The sequence below is a fragment of the Oncorhynchus tshawytscha genome, unplaced genomic scaffold (genome assembly GCF_018296145.1).
Source record: "Oncorhynchus tshawytscha isolate Ot180627B unplaced genomic scaffold, Otsh_v2.0 Un_contig_910_pilon_pilon, whole genome shotgun sequence".
Classification (NCBI taxonomy): domain Eukaryota; kingdom Metazoa; phylum Chordata; class Actinopteri; order Salmoniformes; family Salmonidae; genus Oncorhynchus; species Oncorhynchus tshawytscha.
In genome coordinates this window covers 68,558-81,098 of record NW_024609632.1, presented here as the reverse complement: position 1 = coordinate 81,098, position 12,541 = coordinate 68,558, and the positions used below count along the sequence as shown (strand labels likewise).

At 43.9% G+C, this 12,541-nt stretch overlaps 2 pseudogenes; both read left to right on the top strand.

Annotated features, from left to right (window-relative positions):
• Window positions 1-12,541, top strand: part of LOC121845338 — a 102,767-nt pseudogene that overhangs the window by 29,797 nt on the left and 60,429 nt on the right.
• LOC112229424 overlaps window positions 5,121-12,541 on the top strand; it is a 43,154-nt pseudogene continuing 35,733 nt past the window's right edge.

Genomic DNA, 12,541 nt, shown 5'->3' with positions numbered 1-12,541 from the left:
TGAGCTTGTTTTTTTTTTTCCCAGAGTTCCCAGTTGTCTTGAGAGTTCCGTTATTCCACCATGTCAGAGAAAACACTGTTGATGATTTCAAAAGGATTTGATGAATGCAACATATTTTTCTGGATTCAAATAATATTTTGTGTTAGCTACTCGTGGATGTTCATTATATACATCTACATGATGTATTGTTACACCATGTAGGAGCAGTATAGACCTAGTCTGTTCATTATATACATCTACATGATGTATTGTTACACCATGTAGGAGCAGTATAGACCTAGTCTGTGCATTATATACATCTACATGATGTATTGTTACACTATGTAGGAGCAGTATAGACCTAGTCTGTTCATTTTAATATCTGTTCGTCTACTTGAATTAATATGAAATTGCCTTACGCACTGTTCAGATCTAGCCAATCACTGTTCAGATCTATCAGATCTAGCCAATCACTGTTCAGATGCCGACTTTAAGGAGAGTTGAATTGAATAGAAAAAAGGCAACAGTAAACATGTTGACCCCCACGAATGATGCAGCGCCCCCTTTGGGCCAATCAGTGTAATTTAGCAAATGCCGGATCTATGGCAAAAACACATCATTCACCCAAGTTTCGTCAAAATTAGCCCAGTGGTGTCTTGAGATATAATTTGAGTTAGCTAGACTCATATCCCTGAGCATGTGTGCCAAATTTCACCACTCAAACAGATCACCACCGTGTGGTAGATACTCTGAGTCAAACAGATCACCACTGTGTGGTAGATACTTTGAGTCAAACAGATCACCACTGTGTGGTAGATACTCTGGGTCAAACAGATCACCACCATGTGGTAGATACTCTGAGTCAAACAGATCACCACTGTGTGGTAGATACTCTGGGTCAAACAGATCACCACCATGTGGTAGATACTCTGAGTCAAACAGATCACCACTGTGTGGTAGATACTCTGAGTCAAACAGATCACCACCGTGTGGTAGATACTCTGAGTCAAACAGATCACCACGGTGTGGTAGATATGAATGTTCTTGCATATATTGAGTCTTGACCGTGTTTGCAACATGTGTACCAAATGTTGTTACAATACGAATATCCTTGACTGATTTATGTGCCAGACCACGCCCACCTGCAGGGTTATTGGTCAAATAGCAGCCATTTTATTTTAGGTACAAGTCTGGAAAATATTTTGTTTTGAGACTTTTGGCCATAGATGCCACATCATTCGGTGCCAGAAGAGTAGCATTTTCGGTGTTTTCCACAAAATTCCAAAGTTTACCACAGTCACAAAGTCAGAAGGTCCGCCTACTTGACCAATCAGATGAGGGAGTGTATTCCGATTTGCATGAAACACATTTTTTAAAATTACATTTGGAAAGCATTCAGACACCTTGCCTTTTCCACATTTTGTGACGTTACAGCCTTATTCTAAAATGGATTAGAAATATATAAAAATGCTCATCAATCAACACACAATACCCCATAATGACATCACAATACCCCATAATGACAAAGCGAAAAACAGGTTTTTAGAAATGTTTGCAAATGTATTAAAAATGAGAAGAAAAGAAATGAAATACCTTGTTTAAGTATTCAGACCCTTTGCTATGAGTCTCGAAAATGACCTTCGGTGCATCCTGTTTCCGTTGATCATCCTTGAGATGTTTCTCCAACTTCATTGGGAGTCCACCTGTGGTAAATTCAATTGATTGGACTGGATTTTATAGATAAGATCCAACAGTTGACAATGCATGTCAGAGCAAAAACCAAGCCATGGGGTTAAACATAGAGCTCCGAGACAGGATTGTGTCGAGGCACAGATCTGGGGAAGGAAGACAAAACATGTCTGCAGCATTGACGGTCCCCAAGAACACAGTGGCCTCTATCATTCTTAAATGGAAGGAGTTTGGAACCACCGAGACTCTTCCTAGAGTTGGCCGCCCAGACAAACTGACCAATCAGGGGAGAAGGGCCTTGGTCAAGGAGATGATCGATGGAAAGATGAACGGAGAAACGTACAGAGAGATTCTTGATGAAAATCTGCTCCAGAGCGCTCAGGACCTCAGACTGGAGCGAATGTTCACCTTCCAACAGAACAACGACCCTAAGCACACAGCCAAGACAACGCAGGAGTGGCTTCAGGACAAGTCTCTGAATGTCACTGAGTGGCCAAGACAGAGCCCAGACTTGAACTCGATTGAACATCTCTGGAGAGACCTGAAAATAGCTGTGCAGCAACGCTCCCCATCCAACCTGACAGATCTTGAGAGGATCTGCAGAGAAGAATTGGAGAAACTCCCCAAATACTAAAAAGTGAAGCAGTCTGAATAATTAAGGAATGCTCTGCATCTCGAGTTCAAGTTTGAGAACCAAATATCTAAATACATTCGGGAACAAGAATTGGCAACGTCACTCAAATTCACAACATTGAGAAAGGACCAATGTCCCTAACATTCATAACATTGAGGAAGGACCAATGCCCCTAACATTCATAACATTGAGAAAGGACCAATGTCCCCTAACATTCATAACATTGAGGAAGGACCAATGTCCCTAACATTCATAACATTGAGGAAGCCCCAATGTCCCTAACATTCATAACATTGAGGAAGGACCAATGTCCCTAACATTCATAACATTGAGGAAGGACCAATGTCCCCTAACATTCATAACATTGAGGAAGGACCAATGTCCCTAACATTCATAACATTGAGGAAGGACCAATGTCCCTAACATTCATAACATTGAGGAAGGACCAATGTCCCCTAACATTCATAACATTGAGGAAGGACCAATGTCCCTAACATTCATAACATTGAGGAAGCCCCAATGTCCCTAACATTCATAACATTGAGGAAGGACCAATGTCCCTAACATTCATAACATTGAGGAAGCCCCAATGTCCCTAACATTCATAACATTGAGGAAGGACCAATGTCCCTAACATTCATAACATTGAGGAAGGACCAATGTCCCTAACATTCATAACATTGAGGAAGGACCAATGTCCCTAACATTCATAACATTGAGAAAGGACCAATGTCCCTAACATTCATAACATTGAGGAAGGACCAATGTCCCTAACATTCATAACATTGAGGAAGGACCAATGTCCCTAACATTCATAACATTGAGGAAGGACCAATGTCCCTAACATTCATAACATTGAGGAAGGACCAATGTCCCTAACATTCACAACATTGAGAAAGAACCAATGTCCCTAACATTCACAACATTGAGAAAGGACCAATGTCCCTAACATTCATAACATTGCAAAAGGACAATAATGTTGGTCAAAAGGGTAAGTAGTATGCTCTTATTGTAGATGCCTAGTAGCTGACTGTTAATACCCTCATCTAAAATGAGCTCGCTGGCATAAGAAATTCCATTCAAAGCACAGAGGAGTTATTCTATTGGACAGAGGAGTTATTCTATTGGACAGAGGAGTTATTCTATTGGACAGAGGAGTTAATCTATTGGACAGAGAAACGATGTTGGTTTCCATACAAGCCTTTCATTCTAATAGTAATATATCATGTTGTTGACCTTCACCAGATGCCCAGCCTTTCATTCTAATAGTAATATATCATGTTGTTGACCTTCACCAGATGCTCAGCCTTTAACAGGAAAACAACAGTTGGGAGAGGAAAAGGCTTCTATTTAAATGGAGTTCCATTTCAAGTTGTTGGCACAAAGAGGTATGAATGCCACCAAGAGGAAAGACAGACAAACAAAAGCCAAAGAGAAATATGAAGCTGAAATTAACAAGAAGACTGTAATTGCAAAGACAGATCCCTGTAATTTATACCATACATATTTACAACACTAATTTCACTTGAATTATGTTGAATTACTAACTAACAATGGAATGTTCCTCAACAAAATGGAAGAAGATGGGACTTTAAACTGGTGTCTCAACTCTGTGGTCACTAAAGATCCCATGGCACTTATGAATCCGGTCAGCGTACACACTCCCCCGTCTGATTGGTCGAGGAGGCGGGTCTTCTGACTTTGTGGCTGTGGTTACTGGTGGAGGAGAGGGATTTTTGTACCGAATTTCCTGACTGAGTAAAACGGGGTGAAGGGAGCATGACCTTTCAAAGTGTACATTTTCAATCTCTTGTTTATAGCGCCACCATCTGGCCAATCGGTGTCATTTTGTATGTGCCAGATCTCTCTGGCCAAGACGCATCATTTACCCAAGTTTAGTTTAATCAGGTTTAGAGGGAGACGTAGACAATGAGTCTAGTTTTGGAGTGACGGTTCGTCTGCCGTTGTTACTCTGATTGGTTGAGGATGAGCCAATCGTTGATTACTTTGTTTTCTGCAACACCCCTCATTTAGACGTCACAACAATCGACTTCAATGATGTCAGTCTCAGACTGAAGTATGTTGCAAACGACTGAACAGTGGAATAATTCAGTTTGAGCCGAAAGGCCACTCTATCGCTAATCTTTCCTAAGAGAAAGTGCGGCGATAGAGCGCTGCATGAACTAGGGCTTAAATGCTCATACAGATGCTCTTTAAAATCAAATCCAATTGTATTGGCCACATACACATATTTAGCCGATGTTATTGCGGGTGTAGCGATATGATTGTGTTCCTAGCTCCAACAGTGCAGTAGTATCTAACGATTCACAACAATACACACACATCTAAAAGTAAAATAATGGAATTTAGAAATATATAAATATTAAGATGAGCAATGTGGCATTGACTAAAATACAGTAGAATACAGTATATGCATATGAAGTGAGTAAAACAGTATGTAAACATGATTAAAGTGACCAGTGATTCCATGTCTATGTACATAGGCCGGCAGCCTCTAAGGTGCAGGGTTGAGTAACCGGGTGGTAACCAGCTCAGTGATAGATTTTAAAAAAACAGTATGATGGCCTTGAGATAGAAGCTGTTTTTCAGTCTCTCGGTCCCAGCTTTGTTGATGTCTCGTCATTGTTGGTAATCAGACCTACTACTGTTGTGTCTTATAGTATTTAAATTCCCTCTTTGCAAAATCTGCACTAATTCATGAACACACGCGTCTCTGTACGTTTACATAAAATATTACACTTCTATGAAACAAATAAATACAACTGCGTTACCCACTCCAGTCAGCAGATGGCGATGTGCAGATTTCAGGCGATACTTCTCGTGTGACGTATAATGTAGTGGACGGGACACTTCATCAACAGTAACAACCGTTCGTCGGCCACCTCCGTATCCAACATTATCGAAAACAGTCACTGTGTTTTAAACATACTTCTGTCGTGTCTATTTGTTGGCCCATTTAATGTAACGTTAATATTTACGTTGTTTGTCAGGTAGCTGGCTGGCTAAGTTAGTTTTGCACGAGGCTAATTGCTAATGCTAAGTAGCTAGCTAGTTAACATCCCCGACCATGAGTTCACTTAGCTACTCCACTCCTGCTGAAGAAGAGGGGGTCTGCTGGACGGAGAAAGAAGAAGAGGCTGACACAGTTAAACAAGAAGTAGAGGATGAGGCTGTTACTGTGAAAGAAGAAGCGAATGAAGCTTTCAGAGTGAAAGAGGAGGAGGAAGTTACAGTGAAAGAAGAGGAGGAGGAGGATGTTACTGTGAAAGAAGAGGAGGCTGTTACTGTTAAACAAGAGGAGGAAGACGTTTTTGGAGTGAAGATGGAGGGGGAGATTACTGTCACGTTGAAAGAGGAAGAAGAGGAGGGGCAGATTACTGTCACGTTGAAAGAGGAAGAAGAGGAGGGGCAGATTACTGTCACGTTGAAAGAGGAGGAAGAGGAGGGGCAGATTACTGTCACGTTGAAAGAGGAAGAAGAGGAGGGGCAGATTACTGTCACGTTGAAAGAGGAGGAAGAGGAGACGGGAGATCTGAGTAACACCAGTAAGTAGTGTCTTAAAAACGGGGGCACAAACTCTTCAGTCCTTGAAGATTGTTCGGTCACATGTTTGAAGATGAGGTATTGAAATTTAAAAGTGACTAATATTTGTATAAAAACGTGTAAGTGGACGTATTTCTCATTGCCGTAACACTTGTTCAAGTTGCTGTAAAAACTCCAATATTTTTATTCAGTTTTATTCACCCATGATGCATCATCTAGTGGAGGAGCCCTGAGATGAGCACAAGTTCGTTAACATTTTTCCCTTATGCATTCAGAATGAGGATCTTATTCTCAAACACCCCCTTTACGACACTTGACCTTGACATTACCGAAATGACAAAAAAGATTGGATTGGGAAAAACTTAAGAGACCCATTACCTTATCAACATGGAGACATGAATGGGCTTTAGTGATGTGGTCAACACTTAGAGAACCATTACCTTACCAACATGGAGATGTTGGGCTTTAGTGGTGTGGTCAACACTTAGAGAACCATTACCTTACCAACATGGAGACATGAATGGGCTTTAGTGATGTGGTCAACACTTAGAGAACCATTACCTTGCCAACATGGAGGTGTTGGGCTTTAGTGATGTGGTCAACACTTAGAGACCCATTACCTTACCAACATGGAGATGTTGGGCTTTAGTGGTGTGGTCAACACTTAGAGAACCATTACCTTACCAACATGGAGGTATGAATGGGCTTTAATTATGTGGTAAACACTTAGAGAACCATTAACTTACCAACATGGAGACATGAATGGGCTTTAGTGATGTGGTCAACACTTAGAGAACCATTACCTTATCAACATGGAGGTATGAATGGGCTTTAGTGATGTGGTAAACACTTAGAGAACCATTACCTTACCAACATGGAGGCATGAATGGGCTTTAGTGATGTGGTAAACACTTAGAGAACCATTACCTTACCAACATGGAGATGTTGGGCTTTAGTGATGTGGTAAACACTTAGAGAACCATTACCTTACCAACATGGAGGCATGAATGGGCTTTAGTGATGTGGTCAATAGTTTGCTGACTCATAATGTCTGTCCCCTATTTCTTCCAGATGAAGCTGAGGGCCTCTCTTTACTAAAACACACATTTCTCATTACCGCATCATTTTTAGGCTCGTTTCGGTAATGAGAACCTTCATTTCGGTAATGATAATAAGTTAATTCTAATGTATCGTCAGTGGGTGTGCTGTGCTGGTAACTTTCATTATTTACTAGGACCACCTATTGTATAGGTGAAAGCAGTAGGGGTTAAGTAGGGGTTGTCAATAAACATGGGTGTATAAACCCCATTTAATTCACATAAAGCCACAATCTGGAGTTTGTGTTATAGCAAAGAGCAACCCCTTCACTTAAAGAAGGATATCCCCTAATTTTGACATGAGCACCTGTTATAACACCTGTAGTGTTGTTAGATATCCCACCTGTTATAACACCTGTAGTGTTGTTAGGTATCCTACCTGTTATAACACCTACCTATAGTGTTATAAGATATCCCAGTTGTTATAACACCTACCTATAGTGGGGCCTGGGGGTTGAAGCTGTTTAGAAGCCTCTTGGACCTAGACTTGGCGCTCCGGTCCTGCTTGCCGTGCGGTAGCAGAGAGAACAGTCTATGATTAGGATGGCTGGAGTCTTTGACATTTTTTAGGGCCTTCCTCTGACACCACCTAGTATAGAGGTCCTGGATGGCAGGAAGCTTGGTCCCAGTGATTTACTGGGCCGTTCGCACTACCCTCTGTCGTGCCTTGCAGTCGGAGGCCGAGCAGTTGCCGTACCAGGCAGTGATGCTGTAGGATCTTTTGAGGATCTGAGGACCTATGCCAAATATTTTCAGTCTCCTGAGGGGGAATAGGTTTTACCGTGCCCTCTTCACAGGTGCCTTGGTGTGCTTGGACCATGTTAGTTTGTTGGTGATGTGGAAAACCAAGGAACTTGAAGCTCTCAACCTGCTCCACTGCAGTCCCATCGATGAGAATGGGGGTGTGCTCGGTCCTCTTTTTCCTGTAGTCCATAATCATCTCCTTTGTCTTGATCACGTTGAGGGAAAGGTTGTTGTCCTGGCACCACATGGACAGGTCTCTGACCTCCTCCCTATGGGCTGTCTCGTTGTTGTCAGTGATCAGGCCTACCATCGAAAAATAAATGATGGTGTTGGAGTTGTGCCTGGCCATGCAGTCATGAGTGAACAGGGAGTACAGGAGGAGGCTGAGCACACACCCCTGAGGGGCCCCTGTGTTGAGGATCAGCGTGGCGGATGTGTTGTTACCTACCCTTACCACCTGGGGGTGGCCCATCAGGAAGTCCAGGATCCAGTTGCAGAGGGAGGTGTTTAGTCCCAGGGTCCTTAGCTTATTGATGAACTTTGAGGGCACTATGGTATTGAACGCTGAGCTGTCTCACATAGGTGTTCCTTTTGTCCAGGTGGGGAAAGAGCAGTGTGGAGTGCAATAGAGATTGCATCATCTGTGCATTTGTTGGGGTGGTATGCAAATTGGAGTGGGTCTAGGGTTTCTGGGATGATGGTGTTGATGTGAGCCATGACCAGCCTTTCAAAGCACTTGGAATTTACTGAGTTATAGTTCACATAAGGAAATCAGTTAGTTGAAATAAATTAATTAGGCCCTAATCTATGGATTCCACATGACTGGGCAGGGGCACAGCCATAGGTGGGCCTGGAGTGCATAGGCCCACCCACTTAGGAGCCAGGCTCAGCCAATCAGAATGAGTTTTCCCCACAAAAGGGCTTTATTACAGACAGAAATACTCATCAGTTTCATAAGCTCTCCAGGTGGCCGGTCTCAGACAATCCCGCAGGTGAAGAAGTCCTCGGCTGGCGAAGGTTACACGTGGTCTGTGGTTGTGAGGCTAGTTGGACGTACTGCCAAATTCTCTGGCAATAGCTCTTGTGGATATTCCTGCAGTCAGCATGCCAATTACACGCTCCCTCAAAACTTGAGACATTTGTGGCATTGTGTTGTGTGACAAAACTGCACATTTAACAGTGGCCTTTTATCGTCCGCAGCACAAGGTGCACGTGTGTAATGATCAAGCCGTTTAATCAGCTATACCTGTCAGATGGATGGATTATCTTGGCAAAGGAGAAATGTTAACGAACTGGGATGTAAAATTGTCTCAACATTCAGCTCATTAGCAAATGGCAAAACATTCTGGGATCTTTAATTTCAGCTCATGAAACATGGGGCCAACACTTTACATGTTGTTTTATATTTTTATTCTGAATATTATTGTAGAGCTCTGCTCAGCCTATAAACATGACAATATCTGTTAATATTGAACTCTGATCAGCCTATAAACATGACAATATCTATTCTTTTCGAGCTCTGCTCAGCCTATAAGCATGACATTATCTATTATTATAGAGCTCTGCTCAGCCTATAAACATGACATTATCTAGTATTATAGAGCTCTGCTCAGCCTATAAACATGACATTATCTATTGTTATAGAGCTCTGCTCAGCCTATAAACATGACATTATCTATGATAGAGCTCTGCTCAACCTATAAACATGACATTGTCTATTGTTATAGAGCTCTGCTCAGCCTATAAACATGACATTATCTAGTATTATAGAGCTCTGCTCAGCCTATAAACATGACATTATCTATTGTTATAGAGCTCTGCTCAGCCTATAAACATGACATTATCTATGATAGAGCTCTGCTCAGCCTATAAACATGACATTATCTATTATTTTCGAGCTCTGCTCAACCTAAAGACATGACATTATCTATTATTATAGAGCTCTGCTCAGCCTATAAACATGACATTATCTAGTATTATAGAGCTCTGCTCAGCCTGTAAACATGACAATCCATGAAAGCAAACCCAGTTGAAAGATTCCCGGAATCAGAGGTCTCTGCAGCTCCAACTGTTCCCGAATACACAATCCTGGTATTCTAGATAATGTTTTGTGTTGGATCTAAAATGATTCGGGTCTCGGGTGTCCTGGTATTCTAGATAATGTTTTGGGTTGGATCTAAAATGATTCGGGACTCGGATGTCCTGGTATTCTAGATAATATTTTGTGTTGGATCTAAAATTATTCGGGTCTCGGGTGTCCTGGTATTCTAGATAATGTTTTGGGTTGGATCTAAAATGATTCGGGTCTCGGGTGTCCTGGTATTCTAGATGTTGTTTTGGGTTGGATCTAAAATGATTCGGGTCTCGGGTGTCCTGGTATTCCCGTAGACTGAACGTGACTTCTGCAGTAGAGAGAGAAGGGCCCATACAGATCTGAACGTGACTTCTGCAGTAGAGAGAGAAGGGCCCGTACAGATCTGAACGTGACTTCTGCAGTAGAGAGAGAAGGGCCCGTACAGATCTGAACGTGACTTCTGCAGTAGAGAGAGAAGGGCCCGTACAGATCTGAACGTGAACGTGGCTTCTGCAGTAGAGAGAGAAGGGCCCGTACAGATCTGAACGTGGCTTCTGCAGTAGAGAGAGAAGGGCCCGTACAGATCTGAACGTGACTTCTGCAGTAGAGAGAGAAGGGCCCGTACAGATCTGAACGTGACTTCTGCAGTAGAGAGAGAAGGGCCCGTACAGATCTGAACGTGACTTCTGCAGTAGAGAGAGAAGGGCCCGTACAGATCTGAACGTGACTTCTGCAGTAGAGAGAGAAGGGCCCATACAGATCTGAACGTGACTTCTGCAGTAGAGAGAGAAGGCCCGTACAGATCTGAACGTGACTTCTGCAGTAGAGAGAGAAGGGCCCATACAGATCTGAACGTGACTTCTGCAGTAGAGAGAGAAGGGCCCGTACAGATCTGAACGTGACTTCTGCAGTAGAGAGAGAAGGGCCCGTACAGATCTGAACGTGGCTTCTGCAGTAGAGAGAGAAGGGCCCGTACAGATCTGAACGTGGCTTCTGCAGTAGAGAGAGAAGGGCCCGTACAGATCTGAACGTGGCTTCTGCAGTAGAGAGAGAAGGGCCCGTACAGATCTGAACGTGGCTGCTCTTTGCTTTTCAAGTGGAGCGTTGCAAGAAGCTTGTTGTTGTCCAATCACAAGTCATCAAAGCAGCGCTAGGCTACAGATCCTCTCTGTGTGGCAAAATGTTAGGAGACACATGACCTTGCGTTTTCCTCCAGATGGCACGGCCTTCTGCACAACATGTTAACCAATCAGGAACTCAGTTTGGAAAACAGAAGCCCGATGGGGAGGATCAACGTTCAGTTCATCTCTTTCTTCTACTAAAGCACTTCAGTAGTGGCTGGTCGAGTCACTAAGGATTGTAGGCAAACAGCAAAATGGATTCATTAATAGAAGATGGAATTAAAATGACGGAATAAAAGGTCAAGGAGAAGGATAGTCTGCAACGACCAAAAGCCAACAGGTAGACTGCTACCTAATAGTCTGAATGGAGTTGTTGTTGTTTGTAACTGTAGGATCGGAAAGCGTATGCACTCCCAGCCTGAATTAGAGTAGCTAGCTAACCTTAGCTATGTAGCTTAACTAGTTTCTCCCTGGTTTTTAGTCCAAGACAGGTACTACGTAATCTTATTTGATAAATAACCTAGTAATGGTAGCTATTAGTCTACTGTAGCCCGGGCTTTCATAGTACGGCCCCTCTCCCGCTCTTCTCCTACTTTGTCAGCTTCAGATAATAAAGTCGTTTTAACAAAATACAACTTTCCTGCTGCTTTTTGTTAGTTCGGATCCGGGTGGTAGAACCCCAGGTCCCTTTAGGATCCGTGGTGGTAGAACCCCAGGTCCCGTTCGGATCCGGGTGGTAGAACCCCAGGTCCCGTTTGGATCCGGGTGGGGAGAACCCCAGGTCCCTTTAGGATCCGGGTGGTAGAACCCCAGGTCCCAAAATGGATTCATTAATAGAAGATGGAATTAAAATGGGTGGTAGAACCCCAGGTCCCGTTTGGATCCGGGTGGTAGACTGCTACCCAACTGTCCCGTATGCACTCCCAGCCTGAATTAGGTAGCTAGCTAACCCCAGGTCCCTAGTTTCTCCGGTGGTAGAACCCCAGGTCCTTTAGGATCTTATTTGATAAATAACCTAGTAAGGTCCTATTAGTCTACTGGATCCGGGTGGTAGAACCCCAGGTCCCGTTCGGATCCTACTTTGTCAGCTAGAACCCAGGTTTCCTGCTGCTTTTTGTTAGATCCGGGTGGTAGAACCCCAGGTCCCTTTAGGATCCGGGTGGTAGAACCCCAGGTCCCGTTCGGATCCGGGTGGTAGAACCCCAGGTCCCGTTAGGATCCGGGTGGTAGAACCCCAGGTCCCTTTCGGATCCGGGTGGTAGAACCCCAGGTCCCGTTCGGATCCGGGTGGTAGAACCCCAGGTCCCCTTCGGATCCGGGTGGTAGAACCCCAGGTCCCTTTAGGATCCGGGTGGTAGAACCCCAGGTCCCGTTCGGATCCGGGTGGTAGAACCCCAGGTCCCGTTCGGATCCGGGTGGTAGAACCCCAGGTCCCTTTCGGAACCGGGTGGTAGAACCCCAGGTCCCTTTAGGATCCGGGTGGTAGAACCCCAGGTCCCGTTCGGATCCGGGTGGTAGAACCCCAGGTCCCGTTCGGATCCGGGTGGTAGAACCCCAGGTCCCTTTCGGATCCGGGTGGTAGAACCCCAGGTCCCTTTTGGATCCGGGTGGTAGAACCCCCAGGTCCCTTTCGGAACAG